Source organism: Erythranthe guttata, chromosome 13 (genome assembly GCF_056151865.1).
Source record: "Erythranthe guttata isolate IM_541 chromosome 13, IM_541, whole genome shotgun sequence".
Lineage (NCBI taxonomy): Eukaryota > Viridiplantae > Streptophyta > Magnoliopsida > Lamiales > Phrymaceae > Erythranthe > Erythranthe guttata.
This window is the reverse complement of record NC_142545.1, coordinates 19,505,638-19,524,036: the sequence shown is the minus strand read 5'-3', so window position 1 is coordinate 19,524,036 and position 18,399 is coordinate 19,505,638. Positions and strand designations below refer to the sequence as shown.

The window sequence follows — 18,399 nt, the reverse complement described above, 5'->3', positions numbered from 1 at the left end:
ACACGGTGTGGTTGGAGAATCTCATACTGGTTCTGAAAGATATCCTGATGCTTACTCGTTTCCGTCCGTTGAAAAGGGTAAAGTCCAAGATCCTGTGAGTAATTTTTCTCTAAGAGATGAAAAGCCTATAGACAAGTCCCTTCCATCAGCGACTAGAACTTCATCAAAAATTTCAAGTATTCGCAGGTTTTAGAGTCATTATTCTATGGGTTCTTTTGGTGGCTCGTTGAAAATGTTGAAGTTACTCTGCACTTTTGACGGCAAGGTCTTGCCTCGTCCAAATGATCAGAAGCTTAGATATGCTGGAGGTGAGACACGTATTCTCCGCAATAGCCAGGATATTTCATGGGTGGGGCTTACGCAGAAGGCAATGACGATGTATAGTGAACCTCATTATATTAAATATCGGCTTCCTAGTGAGGATCTTGATGCATTGGTTACCGTATCCTCTGATGAGGACTTACAAAATATGATAGAGAAATGCAATTTACTTGATGTTGGTGAATCCTAGAAGCTCAGGCTCTTTCTCATTCCAAACAACGACTTGGAAGATTCCCAACTTGGTATGGAGAACGTAGAACGTGATTTTGAAGTTGAATACGTTGTTGCTGTAAACAGTATGGATTTTGGTTCAAGAAGAAACTCGGTAGTTGTGAAAATCCATTTTGGGAACAATTTGGATGAGTTACTCAGCCTAAGACTTGAAAGTGAGACTGGTCGTATTCCCGTCCCGGTTGCTATAGGTGGTACTTTAAATGCCAGAGTAGTCTCACCTTCACCAAATCAATCTTCTCAGACGGCGCTGCCTAGTCCATCGCATGCTTTTGAGGCCAGTTCACTTGGTTACCAGGTCCAAACTATCAATCACCAACAGCATGGATGTCATTCATCACAGGCTTTCCACCAAATGGACACCCTCCGTAATGCATATCAGAAAACCATAGTTCCACTATATATACAGAGAGAGAGAGAGAAGACTAGAGCGAGAATGAGAGAGACTTTCTGGTACGATCTATCAGACTTTGGCTTTACAACACAGAGTTCACGGGAAGATCACCAGTTCACACTATCGAAGGTATATTTCTTTTATCTGAAAACTTCAGATCAATCTGTACAATTCCAATTGCTTTTCCGGTTAGTCGGATCAACATCTGTATCGACTCTTTGCTTAGGAAATTTATGGTGGTTGAATGGATTATGATCTCTTTTTCCGCAATTACTTCCTACTGTGCACTTAAAATGAAGATTTCAATAATTTTTGTTGTGAAAATGGAGCTTACTAGTTTTTTAGGTATAGATGCCTGTGTTTGTTCGGATGTTTAAGACTGGGTAGTTTTATACTGCAAAATTTGTGTGGCGTGATCTGGATAATTGAATTCTGCCAATTGTCAATTGTGCTTAAAGAGTATGATTCTTAAGTTCCAGCTCAGGCCTTAATTACGCCCAAAACTGTTTTATGTTGTTTAATGTTTGATAAACATGATCGCAAAGTTGAATTATTGTGCAACCCATCTTAAAAAATACCTATCAATAGAAAATCAAGTTTAAGGAATCTACCCTGTCGAAGTCAAGTTACCAATTGTTCTCCAAACTCCTCCGTAGTCGGTAAAAAATGGCGAGTATACTTACACCTTGTAGGTGCAGATTCAGGGCTTATGCCGTGATTTAGTTGTTTCATTGTGATTCATGAGAAAAGGGAAGTTGGGGCATGCTTGAAATATCGTCTGGTCTCCTCTCTTTATTTTGTTATAATTTTGTAATCTAGGAAATTCTCTCCCCTTGTTATTTCTGTTATCGGAGCTAAAAATCTATTTATAATTCATGGTTTCCTGAACACGGTATGCGTTTTTGCAGGTCTCTTCTAGCTTGATAAAGCTCGATGATGAAATGAGTAAAAGCTTATTTCTTAATTTGGAGCCTGATTGAGAACTAAAATTTCCTCCGTCGGTTTAGTTGACAGATTGTGGTGAGGTTTGTTTTTCATCGGTGTTTCTTGGTCACGGATCTGCCCAAAAAGAGAACGGACATGGAACAAAAAATGGGAAAGTTCGTAATGGGGCAGCAAAACAACTCTGAGCAAATTAGTTACAACTCCGTGGATAACATTAATCAAGGCATGGGCTCTGGAAATCAGAGATTTATTCAGGATCCCTCAAATTCTATGAGTATAAATTAAAGACCATGTTATCTTAATATGACAGTTGGCGCAAGACCAGTTCTGAACTACTCCATTCAGACTGGCGAGGAATTTGCTCTTGAATTCATGTGGGAAAGGGTGAATCCCAGGCAGCAGTATATTCCAAATTCTCCTGTTGAGGCTAAAAGTGACACTACATCTATGAATCTACACGTTGTGCTTGTAGCATCTCATACTGGTTATGAAAGATATCCTGATGCTTACTCGTTTCCGTCCGTTGAAAAGGGTAAAGTCCAAGATCCTATGAGTAATTTTTCTCTAAGAGATGAAAAGCCTATAGACAAGTCCCTTCCATCAGCGACTAGAACTTCATCAAAAATTTCAAGTATTCGCATGTTTCAGAGTCATTATTCTATGGGTTCTTTTGGTGGCTCGTTGAAAATGTTGAAGTTACTCTGCACTTTTGACGGCAAGGTCTTGCCTCGTCCAAGTGATCAGAAGCTTAGATATGCTGGAGGTGAGACACGTATTCCCCACATTAGCCAGGATATTTCATGGGAGGGGCTTACGCAGAAGGCAATGACGATGTATAGTGAACCTCATTATATTAAATATCAGCTTCCTAGTGAGGATCTTGATGCATTGGTTATCGTCTCCTCTGATGAGGACTTACAAAATATGATAGAGAAATGCAATTTACTTGATGTTGGTGAATCCTAGAAGCTCAGGCTGTTTCTCATTCCAAACAACGACTTGGAAGATTCCCAACTTGGTCTGGAGAACGTAGAACGTGATTCTGAAGTTGAATACGTTGTTGCAGTAAACAGTATGGATTTTGGTTCAAGAAGAAACTCGGTAGTTGTGAAAATCCATTTTGGGAACAATTTGGATGAGTTACTCAGCCTAAGACTTGAAAGTGAGACGGGTCGTATTCCCGTCCCGGTTGCTATAGGTGGTACTTTAAATGCCAGAGTAGTCTCACCTTCACCAAATCAATCTTCTCAGACGGCGCTGCCTAGTCCATCGCATGCTTTGAGGCCAGTTCACTTGGTTACCAGGTCCAAACTATCAATCACCAACAACATGGATGGCATTCATCACAGGCTTTCCACCAAATGGACACCCTCCGTAATGCATATCAGAAAACCATAGTTCCACTATATATACAAAGAGAGAGAGAGAAGACTAGAGCGAGAAAGAGAGAGACTTTCTGGTACGATCTATCAGACTTTGGCTTTACAACACAGAGTTCACGGGAAGATCACCAGTTCACACTATCGAAGGTATATTTCTTTTATCTGAAAACTTCAGATCAATCTGTAAAATTCCGATTGCTTTTCGGGTTAGTCAGATCAACATTTGTATCGACTCTTTGCTTAGGAAATTTATGGTGGTTGAATGGATTATGATCTCTTTTTCCGCAATTACTTCCTACTGTGCACTTAAAATGAAGATTTCAATATTTTTTGTTGTGAAAATGGAGCTTACTTGTTTTTTAGGTATAGATGTCTGTGTTTGTTCGGATGTTTAAGACTGGGTAGTTTTATACTGCAAAATTTGTGTTGCGTGATCTGGATAATTGAATTCTCCCAATTGTCAATTGTGCTTAAAGAGTATGATTCTTAAGTTCCAGCTCAGGCCTTAATTACGCCCAAAACTGTTTTCTGTTGTTTAATGTTTGATAAACATGATCGCAAAGTTGAATTATTGTGCAAACCATCTTAAAAAATGCCTATCAATAGAAAATCAAGTTTAAGGAATCTAACCTGTCGAAGTCAAGTTACAAATTGTTCTCCAAACTCCTCCTTAGTCGGTAAAAAATGGCGAGTATACTTACACCTTGTAGGTGCAGATTCAGGGCTTATGCCGTGATTTAGTTGTTTCATTGTGATTCTTGAGAAAAGGGAAGTTGGGGCATGCTTGAAATATCGTCTGGTCTCCTCTCTTTATTTTGTTGTAATTTTGTAATCTAGGAAATTCTCTCCCCATGTTATTTCTGTTATCGGAGCTAAAAATCTATTTATAATTTATGGTTTCCTGAACACGATATGCGTTTTTGCAGGTCTCTTCTAGCTTGAAAAAGCTCGATGATGAAATGAGTAAAAGCTTATTTCTTAATTTGGAGCCTGATTGAGAACTAAAATTGCCTCCGTCGGTTTAGTTGACAGATTGTGGTGAGGTTTGTTTTTCATCGGTGTTTCTTGGTCACGGATCTGCCCAAAAAGAGAACGGACATGGAACAAAAAATGGGAAAGTTCGTAATGGGGCAGCAAAACAACTCTGAGCAAATTAGTTACAACTCTGTGGATAACACTAATCAAGGCATGTGCTCTGTAAATCAGAGATTTATTCAGGATCCCTCCAATTCTATGAATATAAATTAAAGACCATGTGATCTTAATATGACGGTTGGCGCAAGACCAGTTCTGAACTACTCCATTCAGACTGACGAGGGATTTGCTCTTGAATTCATGTAGGAAAGGGTGAATCCCAGGCATCAGTATATTCCAAATTCTCCTGTTGAGGCTAAAAGTGACACTACATCTGTGAATCTACATGGTGTGCTTGGAGCATCTCATACTGGTTCTGAAAGATATCCTGATGCTTACTCCTTTCCGTCCGTTGAAAAGGGTATAGTCCAAGATCCTGTGAGTAATTTTTCTCTAAGAGATGAAAAGCCGTCCATTCCATCAGCGACTAGAACTTCATCAAAAATTTCAAGTATTCACAGGTTTCAAAGTCATTATTCTATTGGTTCTTTTGGTGGCTCGTTGAAAATGTTGAAGTTACTCTGCACTTTTGACGGCAAGGTCTTGCCTTGTCCAAGTGATCAGAAGCTTAGATATGCTGGAGGTGAGACACGTATTCTCCGTATTAGCCTGTATATTTCATGGGAGGAGCTTAAGCAGAAGACAATGACGATGTATAGTGAACCTCATTCTATTAAATATCAGCTTCCTGGTGAGGATCTTGATGCATTGGTTACCGTATCCTCTGATGAGGACTTACAAAATATGATGGAAGAATGCAATTTACTTGATGTTGGTGAATCCATTTTGGGAACAATTTGGATGAGTTACTCAACCTAAGAGTTGAAAGTGAGACGGGTCGTATTCCCGTCCCGGTTGCTATAGGTGGTACTTTAAATACCAGAGTAGTCTCACCTTCACCAAATCAATCTTCTCAGACGGCGCAGCCTAGTCCATCGCATGCTTTTGAGGCCAGTTCACTTGGTTACCAGGTCCAAGCTATCAATCACCAACAACATGGATGGCATTCATCACAAGCTTTCCACCAAATGGACACCCTCCGTAATGCATATCAAAAAACCATAGTTTCACCATCTGATAGGATTCAATATGGTTATGGTTCTCTTCAATCAAACAATGCACAAATTGCAGAAAAAATGGTCCCAGATCCTATCCTTGGGCAGCCTTATGGGAGCTTGAACGCTGAGGTAGCAAAAGTATCAGGGTTGGAGACAAAACTTGACCAGGTTGAATCTGATAAAGATCATTCTACAGGGACAGATGTTCCTCGGACGGACACACAGACGAACATGGAAAACTCAATCAAGGAAATCAGCGACCCTACTATAGTGCAGTCTCTTGATGATGGCAAGACACACTCTTTACAGACTTATGATACTTCATCATTAACTATGGTTGTACCATCAGAGGAAGCATTTACTGTTACTAGTTCTGCAACGCACAAGGGAACTTTGGTCATACCAAAAATTACTGAAAAAAATCATGAAGATGCAAGGGATTGCGTGCCTCCAATTGTTGTTCAGGATCAGATGATGAATAAGTTTGATATCGACAGTCATTCTCATACATCTGGTGCGTCTGTTCATGGAGACTCCCTGGTATATGCTCAAGACATCAGCTACGAACCAGATATTCTTCCTCACCGAATGTTCCAATCAGAAAGAATACTCAGGGAACAGTCAGGGCTTAATCGTTTGTTCAAATCAGATGATTCTATTGGTCCACAGCTCCTAATGGCTCATTCTAAATCAGATGTATCACAAAAGATTGCGGAAACAGCGGATAAGTTGACTGGTTGGAATGTGACGGACGATTTGGATCGTGGGTCTACTGAAGGGAACGTAAAAGAACCTCAGAACTTTGCTGATGATGAAAGTGACTTCAGTGCAATGACTTCCAGAAAAAAATCAGTCAAATCTCAAGGCTGAGCTTAATGTTGGGTCAAATTTTCCTTTGACAAAGCAAGGAACTTCTGAATTTTCCCAATATGAATCTGCTCATGCATCAACAGAGACTCGTCAGAAAGAATTGCATGAAAAAACCATGGAATATGAACTACATGTTATGAGTAAGGAATACATTCCTTCTTCAGCTGCTTCCGAAAGTAAGCACCATTTAGCCGCTGGCACTCCAGAACATGGGGATATACTCATTGACATCAATGACCGTTATCCTCATGATCTTTTATCTGATATTTTTTCTAAGGCCATCACAGAAGAGAGCTCTGCTGGTTTTACGCAATTGCATGGCGACGCAGGCTTGAGTGTGAACATGACTAATCGTGAACCTAAACATTGGTCATTCTTTCAGAATTTGGCGAAAGATGATCACAGAAAATATGTTTCCCTAATGGATCAGGATCATCTTGCTTTCTCATCTTCACAAGCAAAATTTAGAGAAGGTGCATCCATGGATTATGGTTATCTACCTTTTGAGACTGGTGCAACTTCAGCCGATGTTGTGGATTCTACTAGTAGTTTTGGTGCTAAAAATCCAAGGCAATCGTCTGGCCCTGGACCTGACATCATGAACTTCCCTTCGGATTATGATATTTCTCAGACTACTGGTGCCCAAAGTCTGCAATTAGATCGTCCAATGACCTCAAGGACAGTTGGATCTGATTATGAGGTATTATTTGATTATCACTTATTATGAGTGATTTGATATACTTTGATTGCATCAGATAATGATATTTTCTTTACACTTCAAGGATGGAAAGAAAGCAACTCAGCAGACATGCTTCCCTCTTGTTGATTTATTTGATCCCAGTACCCTTCAGGTACGCATCTCTATAACACAATACATTGTCATGTGGTCCAGAATTTCCATGTGTATTGATCAGTTCCTTAATACCATCTTTGTATGTGATGAGACATTTTAACTTCATTCACTGTAGCTGATGTTATTCCCCAACTATGACTATGCATGGATAACATGAAATAGTCTGCAGAAAGTCTTATCGGCTGATCATATTAGACTCTTTGATCCACTGGGTGGTAGTAACTGCTTCTTTGTTTTTTACAGATTATAAAGAACAGAGATCTCGAAAGTTGAGGGAATTGGGTTCTGGAACATATGGGACTTTTTATCATGGTAAATGGAGAGGAAGTGATGTTGCTGTCAAGAGAATAAAGAAGAGCTGTTTCGTAGGCCGCTCATCTGAGCAAGCAGGAGAGACTGGTAACTTATTCAAATCAAATGCACTAATTGATATTTTTTTTTTTTCAAAATTTTCCAGATGAATCATATTTGGGTACGAAGAAAATGCAATCCTGCAAGAATTTTTGCCAAAATAGTTAAATATAGGTGATTATTATTTACCAACCCTTTTTAACCAACAAAAAGATCGACCAAACGGCTACATGATGTTAGGATTCTGAAGTTTAGATGCAAGTTTCAGTTTATGCATCCATCACCATCTTCTTCATGACTTGACTTGTGATAGAAACCTTTATGATATTCTGTCGTCAACTGATTTCGTTAATGTAGATGCAAACTTTTTTTAGTTATAATTCGTCGACCATGTTCTTAATGGCTTGATTTGTGACAGAAACCTTATGATATTCTGTATTCGGCTGATTTCTGGCATGAAGCTGAAATTCTGTCAAAGCTTCACCATCCAAATGTGGTGGCTTTTTACGGTGTAGTGCAAGATGGGCCAGGAGGGACACTTGCTACTATCACAGAGTACATGGTCAATGGGTCCCTCAGACATGTTTTAATTTCCAAGGACAGATACAAGTTGGTACTATATTTAGAATTCATGCCTCCGTCTCTCGTATAGCCACCCCTTTTAACATTTGCAATTTGTTCAGGCATCTTGATCGTCGCAAGTGGCTCATCATTGCTATGGATGCAACTTTCGGAATGGAATATTTGCATTCGAGGAATATTGTGCACTTCGATTTAAAATGTGACAACCTGCTTGTTAACTTGAAGGATCCCTCCCGACCCATATGCAAGGTGACTCATTTGATCTCACTTAATTTATAGATCCCATTAATTAATCCGAAAACAAAATATGAAAGAGATTATAGTTGTGCTTTTTTGAAGTATTGATATCTTTACTTGTATATCTATCTATACTACTTATAAAAGGAGGAATCACATGGTGGTTTCTTCCATTTTTTGATGACACAAAAATATTCATACATCCATCAATTAAATAAGGTCATTTGAGTAATTTTAATTTGAAGTAACTACTGAATTATAGCTTACACAAATCAGAAAAGAGATTGTTCCATGTAAATCGGAAACTAACAGATTTGGACTTTACATATAACTAGGAAAAAGAAAAAAAATAGAATAAAAAAAAGAAATTCAAAGGTCTTAATTGTCCACCACCTTAAAGAAAAATACAGAAGGCCAAGGTTTCAGTTTCGTATTTAATTCATATTAATTGTCCACATTAAAGAAAAATACAGAAGGCCAAAGTTCCAGTTTCGTATTTAATTCATATTTGATTTTTAGGGCATTTAGACGGTGTATTTCATGTTTCTATAGTGTGTTTCTCTCTCTTGCCACTTTTGCTAACAATCTACATGAATCCTGGTATAATTTTATTTGATGGTGTCAAAATCAATTATTTGATGCGATTCAGATTATTCATTGCCAGGGTGTTAAGTTGAGTTCAATTTCTTGTTCCAGTTCGAACATAAGGTAAATTGATTATAGCACTCATTTCTTAACTTCTTCATGGTTATTTATGTGTTTATCACAAAACAATTGTTGTCCATTCACTAAAATTGATAGTTCTGTACAAGTCTATTCTTTAATTGATAATTCTGCAAAATGTTTTTCTTTTAAATATATATATATATATATATATATATATATATATATATATATATATTACAAACCTATAAAGATGTAGTGCGTTGATGAATAGTAACTTATTAAACATTTTGATTTTTTTTCGAACAAAAAACGCACAAAACGGCGCCGTTTTTGATGAAATTATCCAACGCAAAGCGTAAATGTATTTTAATTTTGCTTTATATTTATTGCTATAATTATGGTCCGACCAAAATTAGTGGGCCCTTTTATTTTCCATTCTCTTGCCGATTGCCATCCTACACCCACCCACATACTCACGCGCTATACGTCATATTAGATTTTCCTTCTTTTTTTATTTTTATTTTTTTTCTTTTTTTTTTTGAATACTGTCACTCATCAACATTTCACTTTCGGCCACCGCCCTAATTTCTTCCGACGGGCTTGCAGTTCTGTTTTTCCATCGTGTCCTCTCAATGTTGACGTCTGTGCCAGATGTAGCTTATAGGTTAATTAATATTTTTATCCCTCTCTCTCTCTCTCTCTCTCTCTTGTTTATCCCATTCTTTGTTCTTCAGCAGCGTTACATCTCCCCCATTTTCTCTCTAAAAAAGTGAAGAGTTGAAATTTGTTGTTGCTTGAATCGAAAAAAAAAAATGAAATTTGTTGTTGGTATTGTTTTCTCATTGGTCAATCAAGTTAGGTTACCATTTTTGTGTTTAAGCTATGCCTCTGTGTTTGGTTTCTTTTGAATCTAAATGCCTTTGGCTTCGTTTTTCTCTGAATTTAGTTTTATTGCCTTTGTTTCTTGACAGGTTCATGCCCTTTTCTTTATCATTTATGGGATGATAAATTTTTTGGAAGTGCAATGAAAGGTTCTTCCTCGATTTTGATAGGTTCTCTGATTCTATTTCTATATGTTTGTTTGTTCGTTTGTATTTTTTTTTTTTTGTTTATGTAGGTTAAGGTTTTGTTCTTTTGCTTGATCTTTGTTTTCTCTTTGGTTTTCTTCTAGATACATATTTTTTGCCTTCGTTTTCGAGTTTCTCTGATTATTTGCACTTGTTTTTGGCCACAGGGTATCGCTTACGGATTTTGCCAGAGCTTTTCAGACGGCTCTTCGTTCATTTTTATCTCTCTTGTTCATCTTTTTCTTTCTTCAGCTTTTCATCCCTTCATTTTTCTCTCTAGAAAATGTAAAGTTGGATTCTTTTGTCGTTATTTTTCTCACTTTTCGTAAATTTAAATACATGTCTTGTGCTAGACCTACATTTGTTTTTGTTTTATTTTAAAGTCTAAATTATATGCCTTTGGTTTCGATTTTCTCTGACTCCAGTTTTACTGCCTTCACTATTTTACAGGTTATTTGCCTTCTTTTATCAATTCTTTGGTGATGATCGTCATAAATGCTAATGGAAGGTTCCCTCTATTTTACCGGAAAGTTATCTCTCTTTATATGATTGTGTATATATGTATGTTTATTTTTTGTTTTACTTTTTGTGGATAAGGTGATTTTTTTATTTTGTGATTGATCTCTGTTCTTACTTTTGTTTTCTTCTGAATCCAGTTTAGTGCCTTTATTTTCGATTTACTCTTCATTCATTTGTTTTGGTGCCTTTGTTTTTGTCAGGTTCTTGCGATTTCTTTTATAATTTTTCTGAAATGCTAGACTATGGTAACTGCAATCTTCCAGTCGCAAGATAAGTTATGGGTATGTTTCTCTATTTTTTCTTGTTTCTTTATGTATTTGTGCGCGTGTGTGTGTGTGTGTGTGTATATATATATATATATATATATATTATGCAACGAATCTGGTTATGTATTTTCTGATTACGTGAATTTAATTTTCTTATGTATTTAGTTGATATGCTGATGTTTATTTTAATCCTTTGTGATTGTCTGATGCCTTTGTATTATGAAGATTTTTTTTAAGATCCCTTGAACAATTTGTGCGTAGCAATTTTAATTTTTGGTGACTTCATTAACTTCTCTGTGAAAGTTGAGGAGTTAAATTTTGATACTGCATATTGCTTGTGTGTTTTAATTTTGTTTTTTTTTTTTTGTTTATTTGTATACACGAAGAAAACCTGATTTTGTTTAGAGAATACATGAGCAAAACCTGATTTTCCTAGGTGTTTCTCATCGCAAATCTTCCACTTTAGTTTCACCAATGTTCGTGTCATCTCAAGGTTAGTAATTTTTTTTTTATTTTTCTGCTATGTTTATGCTAATTATTTGATTCTTTGTTTGTATGGGTGAAAATTTTGTTGAAATTCCGAAGCTTGTAACAAAAATGGCTAAATGCACTAATATGTTTAAGCTTGTAACGATGTCTTTCAACATTTCACTTGGTGGCTCCCAATGTGCGAATTGAGGTACAGTTTGCTGTAATTATTTGTTGATTCTTTTGGTTCGTGGCTGTATACACTATTTCTTTCGTAAAGAAAATGTTTTCTTTTGCATAGGTTTTAATTTCTTTACCGAATTATGGTATTGTTGTTTGTAGATTATGGTTTGTTTTGATTCTACTATTGTTAGCTACTGTGCATGGAAATATATCCGCATGCAAGAATATGCTGATTCAAGTAGATGAGGTAAATGTACGATTACGTTGCTCCTTTTTTTTTCTCTGTATATACATTATTATCATTTGTAATGGATTATGTTGGTGATTATTTAGATTTTATAGTTAGATAGGTTATATGGGAGAACCTCAAGCCAATAAAAGAGACAAAACGTGATATTGTTAACCACTCGCAAAGTCTTGCAATATTTGTGATCAAATTGTGTACTAATGAACTTGTCAGAGGGAATTTGCCTTTTTCATGTTTAGTTAAATATATATTTTCAACTTCAAAGTTCAAAATTCAATCCAACTAGAAGATTCAAAATTGCAATTGTTATTAATTATAAATTAATTATTACTATATATGATCTGAGTTAGGTTGGTTACTACTTTATTATTCTATTTGACTATTTAAGTTTCTATGGTTAAATAAAGTGAGATATATATTATGTCATGCGAATAATTAAACTATAAATTTTAAACATGGGAAAATTTTGTATAGTAATCAACTAAATATGTCACTAAAGCAGAGCATTATGTACCGCGCGTGGCGCGGTGAGCGCCCCCTAGTATATATATATATATATATACTAGTGATGAAGCACCGCGCAAGGCGTGGTGCCCGGTCAATTTATTCGAACAAAAAGAGGAAAAAATGGCAGCATGCAAAGGTGAAGGAGATTCTTTTGATTTCACTCCTACCTGTATTGCAGTACTTTTCAGCACATGATGTAGAGACTATTTAAGCAAACATAATAATGTCATTAGTATTTGTTTTGTGATGTAATAACGAGAGAAATTCTAACGAAAATACAGAACTTAATTATAAAAAAAAATTCGTTATATAAGCAAAAAATTTCATGAACCGACATTTAAGGGGTATTTGTCCTCGTAGTTTTTGTAAAATAATGAATGAATAAATAGCTATCCCCTTAATACTCAATCATCCAACAAAAATCATCATATCGCTTAATTTAACCAATGAATATATATGTTTTCCCATCTGCCAAAAGGGAAAAAAAAATGACAGTTCGAAAACAATGACCTGTAATGAACATATAAAAAAATATATTAAGATGTTGAATTTATTTCTGTAACATCACATGAAAATACCATTGCCGAAACAATGAAGCAAAACATGAAATTGAGCGCATAACATCAGAAGCCATTTTTGCAACAAAAGTTAAAATATATCCGTTCTAGAAAGCTTTGATTCTATCTAATAAAAAACCCCAAGCGCGGGTGAATTTGTAATTTCTGGAAATCCACCTCTCTGGCTAAAATAATTTTGAAAATTGCAGAATCACCCATATACTTACTCCATCTTCCCAGCTGTTCAACCCAAATTGCAAATTTAACCTCAAAGTGGATCTCTCTTGCAATATCCGAAATATCCACCACCAACGTAGTATGCTTTTACTACTCCTCAGCTATAAATGCGTGTGACTCATTTACGAAAATTCGCAATACCGAGTATAAAATCTTATGATTCACGATTCAAATCTTACAATTTAATTCGTTCATACCTAGGTCAATTTAAAAGTACATTGAATTTATTATATTATTTATAATAAACTTATGATAATTACAGATTTGGTCCCTATATTATATACAATTTTTAATAGCGGTCCTTAAACCGGAAATGCCCCCAAGTGGAGATCAATTTGTAATTTTCAAAAATCCACCTCCCTAGCTGAAACAACTCTGAAAATTACAGAATCACCCCTATACTTACTCCATCTTCTTAGCCGCTCCACCCAAATTGCATATTTGACCCCACAGTGGATATCTCTATCACTATCCAAAATATCCGGCCTATTTACGAAAATCAGCAATACCGAGCACACCGAGCACAAAGTCTTATGATTTACGATTCATATCTTACGAATTAATTCATTCATATCTATGTCGATTGAAATGTTAAAATAAATCTTAAATATCAACTAATCGATCAAATGTTACGATTTTTGGTCCCTATATTATTATACTTTTTTTTTATTTTGTTCCTTAAACCAGAATGCACCCCAGTGGGGTCAATTTGTAATTTTTGGAAATCCACCTCGCTGACTGAAACAGTTTTGAAAATTGCAGAATCACCCCTATACTGACTCCATCTTCGCACCAGCTCCACCCAAATTGCAAATTTAACCCCAAAGTGGATCTCTCTGCAATATTCGAAATATCCGCCACCAACGCAGTATACTTTTACTACTCCTCAGCTATAAACGCGTGCGACTCATTTACGAAAATTCGCAATACCGAGTATAAAATCTTATGATTTACGCTTCAAATCTTACAATTTAATTCGTTCATACCGAAGTCAATTCAAAAGTAAAAATAGATCTTAAATACTCAACAAAACAATCAAACTTTACGATTTAAGAAAACTTTAATTTATTATATTATTATAATAAACTTATGATAATTACAGATTTGGTCCCTATATTATATATCATTTTTAATATCGGTCCTTAAACCGGAAATGCCCCCATGTGGAGTTCAATTTGTAATTTCCGAAAATGACGATACCGATAATACAAAAACAAATCGGTGTTGTCATGCCGATTTTTACTACAAAAATCGGTTTTTAAGTACCGATTTTTATTAAAATAATCAGAATGTGGTTACCGACTTTAGTAACAAAAATCGGTATTTGCAGACCGATTTTTTGTATCGTCGAATTTTTTTCGCAACAAAAAAAACGACCCAAAAGCAAAAATAAACGGTTAAAACATATTTCATTGTGTTCTCCACCCTTGTAAACCACCATATCATTGTTTTCTGGTTCCATCGTGAATGTTTGGTATGTATTTGATAATTTTGGTGTGTAGGATTTCTTGGTGGGTTTGTCAAGAAGAAGGGGAAGAAGGAGGAGAGTTTTAAGTCGTGAAATAAGGAAGAGGGTTTTCTGGATTTATGTATTTTATTTGATCTTGCACAAAGGAAATGTTTATTTTTTATTTTTTAAAGCTTTGTGTTTTTTATTTGATTTTAAATTTCATTAAGGGTAAATTAGTATTTTTATGTTGGAGGTCTTGAACTAATAAAAAAATGGGCTTGCATATAACCGCCGCCATAATCAATAGCTATCTTCTTATAAATCCTCGATTCCCGCCACGCCCTAACTACCGTATTCCCCAGAATATGCACAACCCCGGCATCCCTACAACCACTCAGAAACTCCAACTCATCAACCTCCGTATGGCTGCTCTCTCTCCCCGAAGATGTCATTGTATTGTTACCATGCACCAGCGATCTAGCTGGCACTATCGAGTCCACCGAGGATACGGTGAGGTCTAGATTCGAAGTAGAAGTCTCGCCGTTATCTTTCAACAAATACTCCCTCGACCGTTGTGTTTGCTGACCGTACAAACTGTACTCATCGGAATCCAAACAACCTTCCATCATAGATTCTAACCTAACAAACATGAAAAGATTATCAAACAATTTCTTCTTGAATTCATCGTCTTTCTTATTAAGATCTTTGTAGCCAAATCTCGCTACGCAACGGAACATGTGGAAGCTCTTCTGTCCGATTCGCTTCACGAGGAATCTTTCCTCTTCCGGAACAGTGTACACCGGAAGGTACTTCACACACACAAACACCACCACTGAGTGTATAGCTGGCAGATTAGTGACGAAGTGGGAGAGAATATATGCGGGACCCCACTCGCCAGCTCGGTGTACACAAGCCCAATTCCTGGCACACAGACCAGGCCTAGGCTCGGGCCCAAGCCTAATATCCAAGCCATGGAGACCTTGCTGTGCATTTCGAACTCGTAGCGTTTGACCGTACCGTAATGCCACACGTACATTATTACGAGGAAGGCGGCTGCAATAACGAGCGGGACCCACCTGCCTTGGTCAACCTTGAAAAGGACTGCTGAGAAGTAGGTGCATTCCACGAGTAGGGAGAAGAATGTGAAGAGCAGTACGAGGATCCAATGGCAGTGCCAAACCAGTAGCATTATTAGTATCATGAGAAAAGTTGTCACCAGCATGCAGGGGCGGACCCAGGGGGGTTTTCTTGGGGGGGCTGAAATATAGGGGTAAGTTAAGAAATAATTTTTTTTTTTTGTTTTTAGGACTAAAGTGTACAAAATGAAAAGTTTGGGGGGGCGAAAGTGCATTAACTAATACATAAATACCTAAAAAAAAAAGAAAAAAAAAAAACAGCTTAAAAATAAAATCTTGGGGGGGCGGGGCCACCCCAGCCACAAGGGTGGGTACGCCCCTGCCAGCATGACAATCACAACTGCCGTACCTGTTTTTTTTCCACATCGTACAATTTTAGTGTTGACGTAATTTAAAAAAAACAAAAAAAAAAAAGAGCTTACTGTAAGCATTGCCGATTTGACTTTGATTTCTGAAACCGGCAGTTACGGCAATACAAAGGCCCATAAGGATCCAATTTATGTCAGGAATATAAATCTGGCCAAGAAACTTTTTCGATGTGTGCACAACTTTGACTCTAGGAAAACAGCCGAGTGCAAGTGCCTGCTTGATTATCGAAAAAGTGGCAGATATTGTGGCTTGACTAGCTACAATGGCAGCTAATGTTGCAATTATAAATACTGGCCAATATACTTTGTCTGCAAAGAGATAGATAATCAAATTAATGAGCTGGGAATTATAAACGTGTCTGATTTTATATTCGATTTGGACATGCATGAACAAAGACGTCTGTTTTCAATTACCTGGAATTGATCGGTAAAATGCATCTTGTACATGGTCTCTATTTTCCATGAGGTATGCTGCTTGCCCAGAATAGGCTAGAAGAAGACAAGGAAACACAACAACCGTAAAAGCAAGCTGTATCGCAGAAACCGGAAAATGAGCCAGGTCAGCAAACAGTGCTTCTGTCCCTGCAATAATAATAGCCGTAAACAATAAGTAATTAATACAATCTGTGTGTGTGTGTGTGTGTGTGTGTGAGAGAGAGAGAGAGAGAGAGTGAGAGAGAAAGAGAGAGAGAGAGAGACCTGTGATGCTAAGCATGATCCCTCCAAGCGAGGTCCAACCTTTTTTCTTCCCTGTTTTAAGGTAACGATATATGTAGAGAGGCGAAAACGCTTTGAGTACAGAGCTGTCGTATTTATATATGTTGAAAATACCAATGCATCCAATCATGATGAACCAAATAAGTACAATTGGAGCAAATAACCAACCGACTTTATCCGTCCCGTAATGTTGCATGCTGAACAAACCAACTAGTATGAACACAGCCATCAGTACAACCACATCTGCATCGACAAAATACATTCTCAAGGATTATTATACAACTTATAATAACAACTGAAATTCAACAAATTTAATTCCGAGAGTAGATTATTATACCATTTCTCATCTTTGGATGGTCCACTTTGATCCCACCAGAAGCAGAAAGAACTATAACATTATTTTTCGTCAGCAAATACATCAAGAAATTCGATAATGTTTATTAATAAAATATAGAAAAAAAAATGATTACCGGAGATAGCAGGTGTAAGAATTCCATCACCGATGGGCGATGACCATGCATGTACCTATGAGTACAAGCATAAGAAGGGAGTTCCTTCTAAAAGCATCTGCCTCGAGCCACTTCTTGGTTTTCGCAGCAAACGAATGCTCGTGAAAAGTGGTTCGGCTATAAGTTGTAAGCTCCTCATCGGTTCTATGTTGATTTGGAATTGTTTTCACTTTAGCGTGCCGGCAAAGTAGTGAATAAAGAGCAAATGTTCCTCCTGAAAGCAAAAGATCACAAAACAGAGTAGATCAAATAATTTATTTTTGGATTAAAGTCTAATACACGACTTACTCGCAGAAACACGTAAAATATGCAATTACAGAAAAAAAGTCATGGATTGGAAGCAGGTTACCTTGACCATTGTCGTTTGCTCTACATACAATAAAAACGTATTTGAGGAGAGGTATGAGAGTGAGGGAGTATATAATCAACGAAAGAGCTCCAATTACATCTTCCGAATCGTCTATTCCGTGAGGAAAAGTATTGTAGAACACATACAAGGGAGATGTACCCAAGTCACCATACACCACTCCCAGGCTCTGAAATGCAAGCCTTAACAGCAAAATCGCCGAGAATTTCTGTTCAATGGAACATAAATCGGATAACTGTTAACATCAAAATTCTCATAAAAAAAAAAAAAAAAAAAAAAAGTAAACAAGAGGAACCAATAATAAAAAGAACAAAAAAAAAAAAGTGAAGGAGAATAAGAATTGTGAAGATCATGTCAATGTAAAGGCAAAGTCAACAGATATAAAAGTTGCTTACATAAATATATAAAAATGTATTTTGTGAATTGGTTAAAGATGAGAAAGTGAAAGAACTTTATAAAAAAAAAGGATGTATGTATGTATGTATGTATGTATTGGATACCTTTTCTCTATACATATTCTTTAATCTACCAGCCTCTTCATCCATAGGCTGATCAAGCTTCTGCTCCAAAACCCACATACTTCCCTTTGTTTCACCCCCTTCATCAGATTCCATCCCAGATGCCATCTTTTGTTTTTTCTCAACTAATTATTCAATCCCCCAATTTTCATCAAACAACTCAAATCAAATAAAGAAACTCAATCTCCGGATAAGATATTAAAAAAAAAATCCGAGGAGACGAAACTAATTTGGTAAGGATGACAGCAAATACATACAC

General features: G+C 36.6%; 2 long non-coding RNA genes and 3 pseudogenes across 6 annotated transcripts; 4 read left to right on the top strand and 1 right to left on the bottom strand.

Moving 5' to 3' along the window:
- The first annotated feature begins 24 nt into the window (after positions 1 to 24).
- On the top strand, positions 25 to 1,926 carry LOC148766127 (RAF-like serine/threonine-protein kinase 24; annotated as a pseudogene). Its single transcript, XR_016029388.1, has 2 exons — positions 25 to 1,075; positions 1,855 to 1,926. The product of XR_016029388.1 is annotated as an RAF-like serine/threonine-protein kinase 24 (transcript).
- On the top strand, positions 953 to 8,400 carry LOC148766126 (RAF-like serine/threonine-protein kinase 24; annotated as a pseudogene). The gene is made up of 7 exons (XR_016029387.1): positions 953 to 1,075; positions 1,855 to 2,996; positions 5,185 to 7,035; positions 7,118 to 7,186; positions 7,432 to 7,587; positions 8,001 to 8,109; positions 8,223 to 8,400. The product of XR_016029387.1 is annotated as an RAF-like serine/threonine-protein kinase 24 (transcript).
- Positions 8,401 to 9,559: 1,159 nt separating this feature from the next.
- On the top strand, positions 9,560 to 10,728 carry LOC105972616 (uncharacterized). Of its 2 annotated transcripts, none has more exons than XR_016029301.1 (3): positions 9,560 to 9,883; positions 9,996 to 10,055; positions 10,259 to 10,728. It is a non-coding gene; the product is annotated as an uncharacterized LOC105972616 (long non-coding RNA). The 2 variants fall into 2 exon arrangements; XR_016029300.1 differs by having other exon boundaries at positions 9,996 to 10,076.
- A 232-nt stretch (positions 10,729 to 10,960) lies between these two features.
- Positions 10,961 to 11,872, top strand: LOC148766125 (uncharacterized). Its single transcript, XR_016029302.1, has 2 exons — positions 10,961 to 11,555; positions 11,687 to 11,872. It is a non-coding gene; the product is annotated as an uncharacterized LOC148766125 (long non-coding RNA).
- A 2,880-nt stretch (positions 11,873 to 14,752) lies between these two features.
- On the bottom strand, positions 14,753 to 18,306 carry LOC148766124 (potassium transporter 10-like; annotated as a pseudogene). Its single transcript, XR_016035186.1, has 9 exons — positions 18,123 to 18,306; positions 17,605 to 17,830; positions 17,217 to 17,469; positions 17,084 to 17,134; positions 16,729 to 16,989; positions 16,444 to 16,611; positions 16,084 to 16,338; positions 15,992 to 16,010; positions 14,753 to 15,748 (listed from the first exon to the last, which is right to left on the bottom strand). The product of XR_016035186.1 is annotated as a potassium transporter 10-like (transcript).
- Positions 18,307 to 18,399: the final 93 nt, after the last annotated feature.